This window comes from Castor canadensis, chromosome 16 (genome assembly GCF_047511655.1).
Source record: "Castor canadensis chromosome 16, mCasCan1.hap1v2, whole genome shotgun sequence".
NCBI lineage: Eukaryota > Metazoa > Chordata > Mammalia > Rodentia > Castoridae > Castor > Castor canadensis.
This window is the reverse complement of record NC_133401.1, coordinates 23,116,350-23,135,506: the sequence shown is the minus strand read 5'-3', so window position 1 is coordinate 23,135,506 and position 19,157 is coordinate 23,116,350. Positions and strand designations below refer to the sequence as shown.

At 48.4% G+C, this 19,157-nt stretch overlaps 1 long non-coding RNA gene and 1 pseudogene across 1 annotated transcript; one reads left to right on the top strand and one right to left on the bottom strand.

Moving 5' to 3' along the window:
• Window positions 1-8,159, bottom strand: LOC141418085 (uncharacterized). Its single transcript, XR_012442718.1, has 2 exons — window positions 8,010-8,159; window positions 1-3,975 (listed from the first exon to the last, which is right to left on the bottom strand). It is a non-coding gene; the product is annotated as an uncharacterized lncRNA (long non-coding RNA).
• Window positions 8,068-11,700, top strand: LOC109689960 (myeloid cell surface antigen CD33-like; annotated as a pseudogene).
• Window positions 11,701-19,157: the final 7,457 nt, after the last annotated feature.

Genomic DNA, 19,157 nt, shown 5'->3' with positions numbered 1-19,157 from the left:
TTGAATTACAGTCACATTTATTTCAAACCTTACTGTCTCTTGGACAGCTTTCTGATTTGTTGTCAGGAAACCATCATGCAAATTACTGGCTCATGGTTTTCCAGTTATAAGGACGTGGTATTAGAAAGAGTTCATCTGGTTCTCCATGGTGGATTACTAGTGTTTCTTGTCTTTTGCTCACAAAAATACTTCAGTAAGTAACTTATGTGAACATTCCCCACATTTGTGCACAGGTTCTCTAAGGTGATTTTCTAGAGAAGAGAGTTCTGGATCACAGGTGGAGCTGTAACTCCTGCAGACATGGCCACATTGCACTGCATGGATTTATCTTATTTGTACTCCAGGAACACTGGGCCTCTTTCCATGAGAAACAAACATGCCTTTCCCTGCTGACGTCATAAGGGAACTCACTGTAGTTTTAATTCCCATTGTCATTCTGTAGATAGGTTCAGAATCTTTCATTGTGTTTAAGAAACACGTCTTACTTTGTGAATATTCCTAAATGTCTTCAAGTTCTTTTCATATTATGGAAACAGCTGATTATTAGCAGAAAGGGTTCATTTCCAGTTTAACGGAGGCCTTTTGGCCTAGCCTAGGGTAATTTGCTAGGCAAAATCACAGGGTGTGTTTCCTTCCTTTGCGTTCAGTGGGGCACTAGAGCTGGAAGTTTATGGTGGGATTTTCCCTGGCCACCTCTCTCCTGTTCTTCCTCCTTCCATTCAGCCTTCCTCCTCCAGTAAACCCTCCTACTTCTGATAGACCTGATAAGTTCTCAGGGCCACCTTTACCATCCCATGTCCACCACCACACAGGTCATCATTGCTGGTGAGGACCTGCTTTGGGGTATCCTGTCTCTAAGCCTATGAACTCCTCAGACACTGCTAAATTAGACAAATCTTAGTGAACTATAGCCAAAAGACTAAATAGATTAATGGCAAGCCAGGGATGTGTGGCACAACCAGTCAGGACAAAAGGAAAGGGGGCCAAGCAATTCAGATGGCCACATGCCAGCTATTGGGGGGCTGTGTGCTATTCCTTGCCTGTCCTCTTGTACAGTGTCCTCACAGTATGAGTCCATCAGGACATGGAAGAGAAAATTTAGTCCCATGTGATAAGGAGAAAGAAGACAGAGAGCCCATGGGGCCTGGGCTTAGCCTCCTGTCTGCCTCCCCAGGATCTGAAGCCATGGGCAATGGCTTATCTCTGCACATCCAAGATGGAGAGTCCCTGTGCATGATCTGTGTTCCTATGCCTGATATGTGTCAGAGACTGCAACCCACCTGTCTTGCTGAGTTGGACCCAGGGGAACCTGAACTGAGGCTCTCACCGCCCTCCAACCACAGAGTTCTGGTGTACGTTGGTGGAGTTGGAGAACCATGGAAAATACGTCTTCTATGCTTAGCAATGGCTGGGTACTTAGAGAGCCTCTGTGAGCCTCATTGTGAGGGGTAAGTTGAAGGATACCTTAGGGCAGAACACCAGATTAGGGAGAGCCCCTCTCATCCCTCTACCTCTCTACACAGCACTGCTACACATGCTGGGCCCCTCTGCTTCTTGGGGAAGGCTGATGGTCTGTGCTACAGCTGCTCTTCCTGCAACTAGCCAGCTGCTTCCCCAGCTGGAGGTTTCAGGAGGTGATGTGGGTAGGGGACCAGCAGCAATGCCTCACTCAGAGTCACCTCCAGCTCACCCTGGTCCTGTGTCAACAGCTTTCTGTCTAGTGGGCTAAGTTCTGTGGCCTGGAATATGTAGGGTGTGCCAGGCCCCACTGTCCTGCTGCTGCCTGGTGAATGGGGAACTCAAGTCTGGATCTCAGATACAATGGACTGAGAAGAGCATTCTGTCCTCAGAAGCTCAGTGCCCTTCTCAGAAGTGACAGTGTCCTCACAGGCTGTGCTGAGCCTTGGTTTGTCCACCTGAGGATCTGGAAGGTCAGTGATGTCAGTAGGTGGATGGTCCTCATTCTCCATGACTGTGGTACCCACTGCCCAGATGGACCAGGAATCTGTGGGCACCTCCTGCCAATGGGCAGTCATGGCTCTGACTCCATTCTCCAGCAGAAATATGCAAAACACAGCCTCATGTCTACTTCCTCTACAAACACTGACCCTTTTTGTCCCTGTGTATTTGCCTGTTTGGGACACTGCGTATAGTTGGAATCATATGTGGCCTTTGTGTCTGGCTGCTTTCACCCCACAGATTTTATGGCACATTTAAGTGCTTCATTCTTTTTAAACTTAAAAGACAAAAACCCAGTGCATGGACAGACCACATTTTGCTCATCCACTCATCAGGTGATGGATGCTAGGTTGTCTTCACTTTGTGCTGTTATGAGCTCCATTCTAGGAACATAGGTGCACAGGATTTCATTTGGGGATAAGTTTTCGTGTCTCCTGGGCACACACCTAGAAGTGGAATTGCCAAGGCTATTGTCACTGTGAGCTTTCCTTTTTTGAGGAAATTCTTAGTACTTTCCATGGTGTCAACCTCACCTTGAGTTCCCACCAGCAGTGCACAGAGTTCCAAACTCTCCATGTTCCTGACAACATTACCTTTCTCCTCTATGAGCACACAGCCTGCCGCTGGATGAGTGGAACCGCATTGCTGTTCTGATTTGCATGAAGGATGGTGAGACTACCCTTCTGTATGTACTGGTCATTTGTATATTTTCCATAAGAAGTTTTTCCCAACTCCTGTGACCAGATTTTAATTGAGTTGTTTGGGTTCTTTGTAATTTGAGCTGTAAGGTTCTTTAGGTGAGCCTGATAGCAGACCCTCTTCACATCTGTGATTTATAACAGTTTTTCTCCAGTTAGGTGGGTTGACATTCCACTTTCTTCATAGTGTTATTGATGAAGAAATTATTTAATTTTTATTTTTAAAAAGGTAGTTATGTCTTCTCTGTCCAACTGCAGGACACTTTGGGCTTGGAGGGTGAGAGGCTGGGCTTATGTGTCCCACATCCAGGGATGAGGAAGGTCCACAGGAACATATCCAAGTCCTACTGTGAGAGGAAATACTGGGCTGTGGTTCAGCAGGTGAATCCAGCTTCATCCACTTCTCTGCAGGGAAATCAGGACCTCTGGCAGAAGTGGTTCTGGTGGCCATCAGGGAGGCAGGTGTCAAGATCCTGCTTCTCAGCTTCTGCCTCACCTTCTGCAGATGTGCCCAGGAGCCATGAGGAGGGTGGGGGCCAGTGTTGAATCCCAGAGTCCCAGTCTTTGATGGGATCAGGAAGAAGGTTGTTGGTGGTGAAAACTCCAAATGACCCAATTATCTGTCCCCAGTTCTGGCCAAAGTGGAAGGATATGTTTCTCATCAAAAAGGTCCTGGGGGCTGGGCCTCCTCTCTTTCTTTCAATCACCCCACCAGCCCCTTTGTAAGGCAAAGCGAAGGCAAGCACTTCAACTGACCCTGAGGCCAACACTCCTGGTCTCTTCACTCAGAATGAGGTCCTTGGGAAGAAGGCAGTGAGGCCAGCAACAGATGTGTAGAATACAAACACCATCACGGTTAGTCACTAAGGTGAGGTACAAGAGGTCATCACATCCCACAGTCCCTTGGACACATCGCCATCTTGGCCCCATCACCATGACCTTTCTCAGCCCACACTCCCTGCTGGGATCCCATGGTGCTCATGGCTCAGTGGCCCCATCTGTAACCAGAACCACGTGTGCTTCTCTACTGTGACCTTTCTCCATTCCCCAGTGCCATAAATCACTCACAGGTCCACCTTCACTCATAACCCTGGCCCATCCTCATCTCACTCTCCATCCTGGTGAATCCTGGTCCTCATCTTTCCCTGGACATTGAACCCACCTCATCTCCTGCTTCTACATCTACCCAACACTGGTCTCAGGAATGTGCTTCTCGACACCATCACTGATCACTATCACCTAGTCTGAACAGTCTGGCCACTTTGCCGTGGACAGAGACAGAGCCATCACCGCAGCCTGCGCTGGACTGGAGTGGTTTCTGAAACAACAAAGAAAATAGTGTGTTAGTCAGCTTCCATCATGTGACAGAGTAACTGAGGTGAACAACTTACATGATGGGAAAGGTAATTTGGGCTCATGGATCCAGAGGTTTCAGTCCATGGCCATTTGGCTCTGTCACATTGGGCCTGAAGTGGCACAGTACATCATGGTGGGAGTGCATGATGGAGGAAGTCTGCTGATCTTGTGGCAGAAGACAAGGAGAAGAGGATGGTTGTCAGGGTCTCAATATTCCCATTAAGGACACGTCCTCAATGACTTAATTTCCTTCCACTAGTCCCACCTCATAAAAGTTCCTCTATCTTACAACAGGTCCACGGTCTGCAAAATGAGCCTTCAATATCTGGGCCTTTGTGGGACACTCCTGGTCCAAATAGAGCAAAGAAAGGGGCACTGGGTCCTTGTGGAAGAGGTGATAGTGGTGTGGACCAGGGAGGTGGTCCAGGACGAGGACATGTGTTTGACACCTGTGAAGGTCAGAAACACCGGTATCTGATGAATGAGCTCAGTGAGGGAAAGGAAAGGGCAAGGATGACCCCAGATGCTTCCCTTAGCCACAGGGAGGATGGAGTCGAGTCCTGCTACTTGGACGAGGTTTGAAGGAAAGGCATTAATTCTGAGAAGAGTCTTTCCATCCACATGGGGACATCAGGCACAGCTGGACACAGGTGTGTGTGTGAGGGCAGAGGGTCCAGTTGCAGTATGACAATACATACAGGTGTAACAGGATGACCACAGGGGACAAAAGAAAGAGACAATTACAGATGGAGGGGAGGAAGGACACATGTCATTTCTGACCTTTTAAATAGCAGCTTTGCTTTGTTCATCAATTCTAATATTTATTTGGATTGCATTTGGATATTTTCAATAAATATTTCCAGCTTATTGTGGATAGTCACCTATGTACTTTATAACTATTATCTCGCCATTATTTTATTGATGAAGAGAACCTGTATGCTACTGTACACAGCCTAAAGTTCTGCCATATGTTTACACTACAGAACACTAAGACAGGCTAACTCGCACATGAATTACCTCACACACTTATCAACACCTCTGAACTTCTACCTAACACACCTTACGCCCATCAAAAGATTTCTCAGTATGCAGTAACATTTGTTTTCTGTTGCTTTGTGATGAAAACATTTGAAATTTGCTGTGTTGGCAATGTTGAAATATACAATATATTACCATGAGTTATGGTCACCACACTGGGAATTACATCTCCAGAACTTCCTCTTCTGTCTAAATATAAGTTTGGACACTGACCAACCTTTCACTCCTTGTCAGTCCTTACCCCAGCTATCTCCCTTCTACTATTCCTCTTAGGAGTTTTAAATTTTCAGATTTCATATAAAATGTCATACTGTGATATCATCCGTCTTTTCCTGCCTTAATTCACAAAGCATGATATTTTCCAAAATTGCCTAAGCTGTAGCAAATGGCAAAAGTTCCTTTTCTTCTAAGGTGCACAATATTCATTATTAAGTGGGTGATTGTGTGTGCATTTGTATGTGTGCATTTAAAAACAGGTCAAGGTCATATATTTATATTTCGACAAAGATATAAAGGTTAATAAGCACAGAAGCTGATACTCAATGTCACTCATCATTACAGAAATGCAAACCAGACCCATGATGTCAACACATCCTGTTGTGCGTCTGAAATGTATGCAATAAAACAATGATTTAGTTGTATGAGGAAATAAGCCAGTCTCACAACAGTGTGTTTTCTCTCATGAAAGGAAACTAGGGGGCAGAAGGACATGAACGTAGAAAGGGGACTATTAGAGGGGTCAGGAGGAGAGGGTGGGGTTTAAGAGAAGGCAATAGAAGAGGCGAAGATGATCAAGTTACATTATATGCACATTTGAAAATGGCACAGTAACCCCATTATTTGGTGTGGCTGATATGCACTAGTGATAATCTTAAAACCCATAACAAGGTACCACTTCACACCCATATAAGGGTTACTGTCTTTGAAAATGGGAAATGGAAGACAATGTAGAGGACTCTTGCCCATTGCTGCTGAAAATGTAAAATGGTGGCTCCTGAAAGAAACAAAAATAGGACAAGCATATGATCCAGCAACTCCACTTTAAGCATATACCCCAAAGGACTGACTTGAGTCATGTCCCAAGCCCTGAAAACAGGTTCTTGAGCCAGGAGCCTTTTATGCCTGCATAGTCATAGCAACTGCATTCACAAGAGATAACACGGATGCAACCCGAGTGTCCATCAACAGACACCATGGGCATCTGTTACACACAAGGGGAACGTCGCTCAGCACATGCTATGCTCCCGGTGACCTGAAGACGTTACTGTAAGTGAAACAAGCCAGTCACACCAGGACAGATGTGCACACTTCATTTACATGAGGAAGCTGGAGTGGCAAACTCACAGAAAAGGACAATAGAAAGAGTGAGTTCAGGGGCAGAGGAAAATACGAAGACAGTTTGTAATGGGTGCAGAGTTCCACTCAATGGAGATGAAAGAAGTTGAAGGGCTGGGGGTGTGGCTCAAGGGGTAGAGCGCCTGCCTAACTGAGTTGAAGGCCCAGTAATGCCAAGAAAGAAAAAAAATAGTGGTAATGGCTGCAGAGCAGTGTGAATGTACCTCCTGTCACTCACCTGCACAGGAGCAATGGTTAAAAAGGTAAATCGTGTGTACAGTTTACCAAGACCTCAGCAAAGTGAAGCCCAACATTTGACTATCTAATCCACAGAGAAGAAAACTCTGAGTAATAATCACACGGAAACATTTCTAACTCATTTGCTGATATGAAATGACAGATTAAAATCCGATGAGACACCAGTATCTACCAATGAGAATGCTGAAAAATAGAAGTCAGTCTTCAAAAATCCACGCCAAATGCTAATGAGGCTGTGGAAAATCACGTGAGCCGATGAGAACTATAATTTTACCTGTAGGTGCACTCAAGCTGTGCGAAAGCATGATAGCTTTTGAGACACGTTTTGCTGTGAGATGTGGATCTGCTGTGTGACAAGAAGTCTCCTAATCTGTGTGGAGAGGACAAAAGAATTCCTTCTGTCCACTCCACACCAATGACAGAATTAATGGGACAGTGGCTTTTTCTGAAGTCGTTAAGAACACAAGTTCCCCTTTTGTAACACAGGAGGACTCTGCCTGGTTCTTCTGGAGATGTCCCTGACCCTTCAGGATTCCGTGCACAACATGCCAGAGAAAAATTCTACCCTCCTTTTTGACAACACTGGGGTTTGAACTCAGGGCCTCATGCTTCTTGACCACTCTGCCAGCCCTTTTTTGTGTTGGGTATCTTTGAGATAGGGCTTCCCTAATTACCCTACCCTGGGGTGGGTCTCAAATCACGATCCTCCTGGTCTCTCCTTCCCAAGCAGCTAGGATTTCAGGTGTGAGCCACCAGTACCCAGTTTCCATTCTCATGTTGTACAAATATTCTACCAGAGCCTGCAGCTTTGAATCTCACCACATGTGTATATGGTAAGAGGATTTAAGACTCCTGCATGGAACAGCTCAGGGTGGGAACCAGGACAGAGGTGTCTCTTCTTACTCCAGCCCCATCAATGCACAGAGCTCACTGTGTGCTTGCTGAATGAATGGATGAATGAATGAGTGAGTGAATGCTGGCTTCCACTCAGACACATGCATTCTGTTGTATCCTATATTCTGTAGGACTGACCTCCCACAGGGTAAAGTTGACACTGCAACACTCTGGAACCAGGTTGGAGATGACACTCTTCTTATGTAAACTACGGTGCACATAAAAGGTTCTCAGAATTCAGGGTTGGTGAATCATGCCTGTAATCCCAACACTTGGGAGGCTGAGGTAGGAGGATCCTGAGTTCCAGAGAAACCTGGACCCATGACCAAACCCTGTCTCAGTCAAACTAGTGCTGGGGATGTGGCTCAGTTAACAAGTGGTTGCCTAACTTGATTAAGGTCTTTTTGTGGTTCTATCACCAGCACCCCCCAAAAAAAATCCCCTCAGAATGGGAAGTCCTCAGACTCTCACCAGTGTCCAGGTTCTGGCTGGGATGCTGCAGGGAGCCCCTGAGATGGGGCCAGGACGCAGTCTCTGCATCTTACTTGCTCCTCCCTGGCAGTGTCTGTGTTCTCTTCACTCTTTGGTCTTGGAGTTTCCATCCACTCTACAGAGAGGACAACTCCCACTGTCTGTGGGCGTGAGGTTCCTCTTCTGTGAACCTCCCAGGTCTCAGGCTCCTCCCCAGCTTCCTTGGGTCCCACGGTGCTTCTCTGCCTGTGCCCACTCTTCTCTGCTTACATCAGGAGCCCAGGACCCTCTGCCTCCAGCCAAGATGCTGCTGCCCCTGCTGCTGGCTCTGCTGTGGGCAGGTGATTTGTCACCAGAAGCCGATACTGCTTTTACCAAACTGTGTGAGGATAAGGGTTGGAAATGCACAGTGCAAGTGAACAAGTCCCTCACAGTGCAGGAGGGGCTATGTGTCCTCTTGCCCTGCAGAATCCTCTATTCCTATGACGATTCTTACTTGTTTACTCATTCCTACGGTTACTGGTTCCGGGCAAGGGCTGACACACGTCACAACCTTCTAGTGGCCACAAACAACCCAGAAAGACAAGTACAGGAGGCCCAGGGCCGGTTCCACCTCCTCAGAGACGTCAAAGATGACTGTTCCCTGAACATCAGAGATGCACAGAGGGGTGACAGTGGCTCATTCTTCTTCTGGTTGGAAGCACGGACATACAAATTGAGGTGCTGTAGTAACCAGGTTTCTCTGCATGTGACAGGTAAGTTTCAGGCTCCAAATTGGCCAAGGAGAAGGTGGTTGAGCCTGCAAGACAGGAATGGGATGGGACACTGTGGTGAAAGGAGCTGGGGAGGAGCATGAGGGGCTCCAGGGAGGAGCCAGATGAGAGCCTGGGCTTCTCTGAGGGGTGCACACCTGATCCTTTGTCCCCCTCTCCTCGCTAGCCCTGAATCACACCCCCCATATCTTCATCTTGGAGACCCTGGAGCCTGGCCAAGTTAGCAATGCCACCTGCTCTGTGACTTGGGCTTGCGAACAGGGAATGCCCCCCCATCTTCTCCTGGATATCAGCTGCCCTCACCTCCCTGGGCCCCAGGACCACCCTCTCCTCAGTGTTCACCCTCACTCCTCAGCCCCAGGACCATGGCATCAACCTCACCTGCCAGGTGACCTTCCCTGGAGCTGGGGTGACTGTGGAGAGAACTGTTCAGCTCAACCTTTCGAGTGAGTGTCCTCATTTCCTGAGGGTGTGAGGATACAGGAAGGCCAGCCCTTGAGATGTGTGGTTGCTGTGTCCTGGAGGCCTGTCTTAGTAGGGTACCTGGAAGGACAAGGTCCTGTCTCTCCTAGTATTTTGGTTCCAGGGCTGGTGGGGGGAGAGCTGCCCTATCTCACCTTCATGCAAGGGAAGAGAAAAAACGCCCTCTCCTGCTGTACCACAATGCCTCAAATACCCCACATCACTGTCCTGAGGTGCTGGCCAGGCAGGGAGCAGCCTCCCTCCTTGTTGCAGTTCCTGGGAATGGTCTCTGCAGGTCTGGTCAGACCTGAGTGTTCAGATTCCAGTGTAGAGAGGCCACCATTATTCCCAGCAGCCCACAGCCTCCTCCCCATGCCCTCTGCTAAAAGAGATGTCAGGTGAGGATCTTTGGGGCTCAGCAGCTTCACCCTGCCCTCCTTAAAGGGGTTGGTTTTTCCTTCCAGTCACAGAACATAGTGCAGACATTTCAAAACAACTGTTGGTGATTAGGGCAGTTTAAGGTTCACAGCAAAACTGAGTGGCAAACAGTGGATCCCCTGTGCCTGTGGCCCCCATACCTGAACAGCCCCGTGCTGTCCATGCCTTGTACCAAAGCTGGCCATGATTACAATCCACGCCCCTTCATACACATCACCGTCACCTGGAGTTCCAGGTCCCATCAGGTTCATCCTGTGTTGTATACTACAGAGATTTCACAAAAAATGTGTGACCTGCACTTCCACAATATTGCACACTGAGTAGGGGCACTGCCCTAAAAATCTTCTTGGGACTTTTTATATATATTTTACTGTTAATTCCCTCAGCTCTTAGCTCTGACCTCTATCCCAAACCAGTAGTCCCCACACTGCTCTGTCCCACTATAATTGACATCTGTCTCCTCACTGGACAGTGAGCTCTCAGTCGAGAATGGTCCTCTCTGCCACATGGACAAGCAACCCTGACCCTGGTGATTGTATCCCTCAGGGCTCGGTCATGCAGAACTGGGAGGGTTGTCTGGATCTGCTGTGGAGGTTGGATGGTCACATCCCTACCACCTTATTCCAGTCCTTATTGCAGGCACAAGTGATCAACCTTACACTGAGTGACAAGGCCAGTGGACACCAGGAGAAGAGACTCAGAAGGGAGAGACACATCTGTCAGTGTCCAACAGGGCTCTTTGTCATTATCACTGTCCCTATTGGCTTGCCCTGGGACCCAGAGTTCACAGTTCTTCTGTGACCAGGTCAGGGGTCTGCTGAGAGACCCTGGGGAGAGAATAACCTGGATCCTAGAATAGATGGAGTTTCCTGGACAGGTTGTAGGGGTAGATGACAGGGGTAGATGAGTTGTCTCCATGATCCTGAGGTTCTGGACAAGGCTGAAGTGCTATCTTGGGTGGGAGGAGTTAAGGGCTGAAGCCCATCTCAGAGGTGAAGGTCCCTAGATACTTGACAGAAGAGAACACAGGCATGTTATCAAGATTGGAGTTCATCTCCCCCCATCTCCTTTATCCGCAGGGAATCAAGGAACCAGGATGCCAGCAGGAGTGGTGCAGGGAGCCATTGGAGGAGCTGGAGTCACCGCCCTGCTTGCTGTCTGTGTTTGCCTCATCTTCTTTATGTGAGCATCAGCTCTGGGTCAGGGAGGGCAGGGATGGGAAGTAGGGTATGGAGTTGGAGGCACCTGAAGGGTGTGAGGATTTATGGTAGGGATGGGGAGGTAATGGTGTTGAGAAACCAAGCTGTGGTCACTGGACAAGACCAGGTCTGATCCCAGATCCTGGCCCCAGATGCCCAGGAAGTGGAGCGAGAAGGGCCCTTGTGGAAAATATTCTTATGGAGCCTCCTGGTACAGTGCTACCCATCCCTGCCTCAGTCACTTGTGGGCAACTCTCTTGCAGTCCCTAGGAACTGTCTCCTCCTATGAGAGGCTGCTCTCTCCAGATCTGGACGTCAGGACCTCACACACACAGTCAGCACATCCCTGAACCCTCTTCTGTTGCTGGGTCCACATCTTGCTGGTGACACTCTTCTTCCCATAATCCAACCAGAGACCTGGTCCACTGCACCCGGTCCTCCAGCCCTTCTTCCTCTGCAGTGTGCCCCAAAAGCACACTGTCTGTGCTTCTGAGCACAGCTTGACACAGGGCAGTAAGGGCTGTAGGTGGTGGAGAACTGAATGAGTGGTGTCCTAGGAAACACAGATGGAGAACAAAACAGGGGATAAATGTCCCTCAGAATGAAATTCACCTCATCACCCCCTCTACCTTCACTGTCTCCTTCCCCACTTCCTGCTGTGACCCCATTTCGCTCTACACAGCGTCCCCAGCAGGAGCTCAAGTCACTCAGCCCCACTGAGCCCTCACACTCTCCAGGGACAGCCCTGGCCTTGGGGACGGAGCAGGAGCTGCACTACGCCTCTCTCAGCTCTCATGGGAAGAACCCCCATGAGGACGCCTGCACCCAGTACTCAGAGCTCTGGATCCAGTGAGGAGCCACAGCCTCAGCCAGACGCGCGTCCCCTATGGGCCCCAAAGTTAATTCTCAGACACTCAGCGTCTGCAAGGAACTGGGTTATGAACTACTGAGAGTGAGTTTCCTGCTGTGCTGAGATTTCCTCAGACTTTGCAAGCAGAGACCTGGGAGCAACTCTGTGGTGTCATTTATAAGAGTGTGACAGTTACTTTCTCCTTCATGTCTGGGGTTCCTGCTTTGTGAAATGGGGGTAAAAGTCCTACTTCCAGATGCTGTGAGGAGAGGATTAGGTACAGGTGCACATGGAGACACCCAGCAGCAGTCCTGGAGTGAGGGGACAGTTTGGGTCACACTGTGCCCTCCTCTTTGGACATCTGCTCCTGGGCTCAGTGTGTCAGTCCAGAAACTGTCAGCAGCCTGTTCGCCTCACTCCCTGCTCAAAACCCTGCAGTGGATCCCTCCTATGACTAGACCTTCCCTTCTGCATCCTCTCTCCTTCACTCCTGAATCCTCCCTTCTCTCTGTGCCGCCTCACTCCTTCTCCAATTTTCACTTTTATGTCCTGCTACAGGCAACATCCCACGTTAGCATGCAGTGAAGCTTCTTAGAGTTCACTTTCCAACTCCCCAATTCAAAAGAGTAATGTATACACTTTTCAACACGACATTCAAGGTCAAGGATCAGCAAACCATTTTGTAGAGGCCCCGATTGGAAATATTTAAGACTTTGTAATCAAACATTATTTGCTGTGACCGCTCCACTCTCCCATTGCCACACAAAAGCAGCTGTGGACATCCTGCACTTAGGTGAGTGAAGCTGGTTCCAGTAGAACTCACTGACAAGCCCGGGAGGCTCAGCTGTGTTCTAGGTCACCCACCTCTGTCCCCCAAACTGAATCCTAACCCAAGGATCACTGAGCCAGTCTCTGCATGTCCCCTCCTGTGCATTCCTCCTCCCTGCTGTGTGCATCCACACACCTCCTGCAGGTGGACAGATAACCATGTCATCCTGGGGTGAGAACTTCTTCTCCTTCAAGAAGTGCTCCAATATAGATTTCCAGTTAGAGATGGTAGACAGTAGTGGGTGTTCAGACTCTGTCACTTAAAAAGTCAATTAAATAATAAGTATTAGTTTAAGCAGAAACAATCTCCAAATTCTTCTGTAGCAACCAGTCTGAGGGAGGGGAAGGGAACTGTGCATAAGTTCATAGTAAACACTGAGAAAACAAATGGAAGACTGTAGTACTGTGTCAAAAGCATCTGATGTCTACACTCAACTTCTGTGTCCTTATAAGGACCTGTCAGCGTTCTCTTCATGGTAATGGCAGGCTGGTTATGTGGATTCACCTGCCACCTTAATCATTAAATGTCAACTATCCTGATGGTGGTGTCCCACTTTCTCCCACTTCTCCTCATAAGCACCGCAATAAACCTGATAACTGGTAAGAGAGATAGCCAAAAAGAATACAAAAAAAATGGTGACAAGAAAGCCAGTGTGTTTGGACCACAGAACAGGAGGAACAATACAGAGGCTGAGCATCTTGCACCTCCTCCTTCCCTACCCTCCCATCCACTAGAGAAAGGACCCCTGGCACCACCATCTTCCAGCCCAGACCAGCAACAGAAGGCAGCCAGGGCAGTTCATTGGACTCATTCCTCCCCAGATTGAAGACAAGCCTTCCAACAACACCTGGCAGGTCCCACATGTCAAGAAAGGGGATCAACTGTGACCAGAATTAAGTGGTTATAAAGTGCTTTCTTTCCCCATCAGGCCTGACATTGGCCTCTCCTGCCCAGAGACACAGAGCTGATGGGCAGAACTGGAGGAAGGACCCAGCCACAATGCCTGATGTTCCTCAGTTTTCTCCTTTCTCCACCAAGTGGATGGTGGGAAGCCAGACCCTAACAGGAGCAGTGCAGAGACCTGGAAGCAGAGGCCTTGGCAAGCTCTGTCCTTTCCCTGTCACTCTTCCAAGTGAGCAGAGGCTGTGCACAAGAGGGACAGTGCCTGAGAGGGATGAGAAGAGAAGCCAGAGGGAAATGCTTAGCACAGCCCACTCCCCGCTGTCTGATGCTCCTCTGACCCCAGCCATCCCTCTTAAGTTCACCTGGCCCAACCCATCCCTGCCCTTCTGTGCCAGCACTAGGATCCTGATACTCCGGGTCAGCTTCTTCTGCAGGGTTGAGAGGCACTGAGCCAAAAACTTGATCCTGTTTCAGCACCATGGTCAGTATCAGTCCTGCCTGGATCTGCCAGGAACCCAACTGGCTCTTGATGGCTGGAGCCTTCCTGGGCACAGGCTTGGACAGAACCCAATGCTGAGGTGCAAGGAACCTCCAGAAGGGTAGCGTCTGGTGACATTCCTGGTCAATGGACCTAGTCACAGCTGTACAGGATCCTCTAGATGTGTATCAATCCTCAGACTTGCATCCTTGTGCCATGGGTATTAACTAGGGGGTCATGCTTTTTGAGACAAGGAGGGTGAGACATGGTGTCCCCAGTAAATAGATGGGAATCACCCATGGGTCACAAAGTGTAAGAATCTAAGAGTGGCATTTTATAGCTGCTGCAAGACCTCTGATGAAGCAAGATTTCCGTTAAGTTTGCACCTCTCCTCCCACCCAACGTGCACAGCCACAGGGCTTCTGCTTTTCTTTCCCAATCTCAGCTTATTTTCACTCTTTAGTTTATGGCCATTTTTTTCTCTTTCTGTGTTTTCTCACATTTTTGTCTGCAACTTTCCACTCTCTTACTTAGTGATATCCACCACAACTCTCCCACCCCAAATTTTGTACATACACTTCCTGCAGTTCCTTTGTAGCCCAGGCTGTCCTGAGCCCCAGAGTCCTGAAAGGTCAGGAAGTTTGGATGCTGTTCATAGAGGGGGCTGAGACCTGGAAACTGGAGCTCCCTGCCCTACATGTGCCTCTTTTTGTCCTTGCTCTTTTCATGGTGCCCACATAGGGGGGCAGCTTCTTCCTCTCCTATGTCCTCCCCAGGATCTGCTACACCAAGTGCCCTGAGGTAGGGAGAGTGTGTTCTAGTGGCTAGAAAATACCACAATCCAAGGAGCTAACGTGTGCACAGGCACATGTATGTTTCTTCACATATTATATCAAAGGATAATTTTCCAAAATCAAACAAACACAAAAAGGTTAACATTATGATCTCATCAGTGGAGGCACCAAGTGATTGTAGTTCCTTTTGTAAAGTTCCTGACAATTATTTTTGGTTTCTGAGACAGGGGTGGCCTCTACCTCGCCATACCCCTTCCTCAGCTTACCAAGTATTAGTGTTATAGACGTGCACTGCCACAGTTCTTAAAGTAACTATTTACTGAGAACCTGATTGTTGCTAGGAAGGCAGTAAATAGAAGAGATGGGAGCTTCCTTACCGAGCTAAAATTTGATGGTGTGCAGGCATGTAGAGATAATCAAGTAGAATATATATTATGACTGTTGATGAGAAGCTTGGGAAAAAGCAAGCAGGAATCATGTATGATTTTAGAATGGATTACACTCTCCTACATGTTGTCCACATGTGCTATCTCTGGGAAAATGATATTTCAGAATACATAAAGATAAATGCACAACTTGGTAATTACACAGACACATAGTTCAGACATGCACACACAAGAGGCCACAGAGACACACATTAAACACACACACACATGTATACAGACACACTTCAGGCTGTACACATATACCTCATGTAGAGACACATGCATACTCAAGGCCCAGATACATAACTCCCATAGAGAACACAAATACACACACACACACACACAACCACAGACACACACACATACCACACACATACTCAGACACAAACTCAATTCAGATACTAACATGTAGACCACATATGTAAACACACACGGTATGATGTACACATACAGACCATGCATATGCACACAACACAAACACACACATGTATACACCACATTGTTTTCATATATGCATACAATTACCATGGTGATCTGTGTGTACACAATCACATTAAAACACATGAAATGAGGAAGAGCCACCCTATGACCTGAAAGAGTGTCTTCTCTGGGAACTTGGCCCTGTTTCTCAGAATGACCAGACCCAATGTCCCAGAAGGAGAGAAATAGTAGGGATGTTTGTGCCTTTGGGCCAGTTTCTGACATTTGAATGACTTTTAGATCTCAGTATCCATATCATCTGCTCACTGATATCAACACTAACCTCTTCCTGCTGCCTAAGGTCCAGCAGACCCCCTGGCCTTGCCACCCAGGGCACTGGCGCATGCCTGGAGCAGCAGTTGCATCCACACTCAGACTGGGGAAGAGCCAGGGCCCTTCAGCTTCCTCAGGAAGTGAGAAAGGAGAAGCAAACTCAGCTGAGAAGGGAAGTGGACCCTTGAGAGGGGTGGGGAAAAGAGATGCATAGGGACAAAAAATGATGAACTCTGAGGTCACAGACCAGTGTGGGTGCCCAGGAGCAGAATCAAGTGACTTCTGTCCCTGGAGCTCCTCTCCTAGGTCCTGCCTTAAGGGTATCATGGGGGTGTGAGTGGATACTAAGAGCATCTGCAAAGTTCTTCTCCTGCTCCTGGGCCCATCCCAGCCCTGATGCAACATCACTTTGTTACTGTAGCTTCTACTGCCTGGACTCCAGGCTCCTCAAGAGAGCTCCTGAAGTGTCTGCTGGTGACTGGTCAGCTGATGAAGGGATCTGGGATCTAGAGTCCCCTGTATGGGACACTGATGATGTTCACCATAAATCTCACCTGATGAGCTAGTCATCACCTTGTTCCTACAGGAGAACAAGGGGGAAGAAAAGGAGGAGATAGTGAAGAAGTGACAAGATTCAGACTTGGATATCCCATGATCTTGTACCAGACAAGAAAAAGAACCTGACGGGGGCCACAGGGCTGGGATGGGGCTGTGGTTGACCAGTGATTACCTTATGTGTCCTTGACCTAAGGTTTTCCAGGGAAACAAATGTTCGGCAGTGAGTCTGGATAACCATTTTACACGTTCACTGATGGCCTTTCAAGAGGGAGTGACTTACGAAGAGACTGACATAGTGGGAACCTAATCAACTGGTTAACAGGATGGGATTGGATAGGGTAGATTATCTCAACAAGGGGACTGGTTATTGACTCACAAGGCCACTAACCTCATCCTTAACCAACACACAGCAGCAGGTTGCCTTTTTGGTAAATTGATGACACACTGGCTGCCCTTCAGGCTGACTAGGTGACTGATGGGTGACAAACAAACTAGGTAACTGAGGTGTGACAGGCTGATCAGGTGACTGATTTGGTGACATACTGACCAGGTACTGAGCTGATGACCATAGAGACAGACTCCTGGTCAAGTGACAGGTTGTCAGTCCTCATCTGATCACCAGAATTGGCCTTTGTCTCAAGGACCAAGGAAGGGGCTCCTGGGGTCTAACTTACCTATGGCTGCTTCATTTGAAGCCCAAGGATCTGCTTGACCCTGGAGCCACGTGTTCCTATAAGGCCAGTTTGGCAGTCCTGATGCAGGACCCACACATGAAGATTCCAAGGACAGGCAGCACAGTACCCAGGCATTGTCTGTCTGAGGTGTGCTTGAGGCTACACAGTGTATATCTATCCCACCAACAGCCAATCAGTGTGTATATGGCCTATTCTTCAGCCAATCATCAGTTGCATTGGAATACTACACAGCCAGTACTACATAGCTCCTGCCTCTTGCTGCTGATGTACAGCCACCAGAGCCAATCAGGTGCTGAATACTTGCCCCTCCCCTTTTTGTGCCCAGAGGACTTGAGCCAATCAGTAATATTATGTTTGTTTGTTTGACACAGGAGGTTGCTGTGTAGCCCAGACAGGGTTTGAACTCACCAGCTTCCTGCCTTTGCTTCCCAATGCTGTGATCACAGGCTCTCCACACCATTCAGGGCTCCCCTACCTCCTTCAGTTCAGAGCCTTTCTTGACCACAGCCATGAAGCCACACTCCATTACCACAGGGTGACCCCTTTCTTCTTCATGATTAACCAGGCTTTATTTTCACATTTTACTCATTGCACACTTGCTGACCACCTACACATTTTCTAAATGTTTTTGCTCCTCAATGACATTTTTGTTTATGGTTTGTCTGACTGCTACAATACAAACTCAGGGTGAGCCAATTTGGGGTCGTATTTTTCTCACTGCTACTTCCTCTGTGGTCTCTGGCTGTGGCTCTGGCCACTGGCCTGGAAAGAATTTGTCCCCAGTCTTACCTGCACATCCTGGACCTCCCCATGGCTCTGACCTCTGCAGGCTGTGACCCTGTCTGTCTGTGCCTCCCCTCCCCCTATGGGTACCCCTCCAGAATCTGTCTCACCTCAGCTCAGCTCCCCAGAAGCTCCCACTTAACACTTGGGACCTGTCTCATCTTGGAGAGGTGAAAACAAGTGTGACAGGTGAACTAGCAGCTGTGCACAAATAGGGCTGGAACACAGGAGCTGCAGAGCCTAGGCAGACTCTTAGGCTTTCTCCTCATCCTCTGACCTTCCTTGTCTGGAGGAATGGCTTGGAAGCTGGATGTAGTGATGTCTGTGTGCTCCACTGTGAGCCAGAACAGGCTTTCAGCACTTGACTTGTAGAAGACATGGGATCCTCTGGACGACCCCATGTGTTAGTTTAGTAGGGCTGCCTTGCCTAATTACCATAGACTGAGCAGCTTAAACACACATTTGTTTATTTATCACAATTCTGGAGGCTGGTGTTGCAGGTCAAGATGTTGGCAGGATGGAATCCCCCCGCCGTCCCAGGCTTTCTCCTTGAACTGAGAATGGCTGCCTTCACCCTGTGTTCTCACATGGTCTTGACTGTGTTTCTGGATTTGGGGCACCAGGTCCAGGGGTCAGAAGGTTCTTGGTCTCATCAGAGAAAGAATTCAGGGAGGGACACAGAGGTGACTTACGCAGGAACAGGTTAATTAGGGCAAAGCAAAGTGAAAGGAACCCGAATGCACACCCTCAAGTGAGAAGGGGAAACTCAAGGAGGAGAGCTGGCCAAATGTCAGGTTTTTACCAAGTCTTCAGACATGGACATGGTCATGACTGGAGGACTGGACCACGTGTCATGAACTCCTCCAGACTGGTTCATGCAACCATGCGCATATCAATCAGGACATTCCTAGACCTGAATAATCAAATAAGGACTGCCCATTTCTGTGGCCTCAGGGGTTGTGGTCCTGCAAGACCAAGACTTTGCTGTATGACATGAGTTAACATCAGAGGCCAGGGTGTGATTTTTATCAACATTTGTGCTATCCTTCTCAGCCATCAGGATTCCTAACTCCCTCCCAATCCCTATAAATGCAGAGAACATTGACTCCATCCTCACATCGGGTTCTCCCTCAGACTGAGGGTTGGGAATCGTGATCCTTTGTGTGACAGACAAGGAGGCTGAGATGAGAAAGGGCGAGGGATCAGGA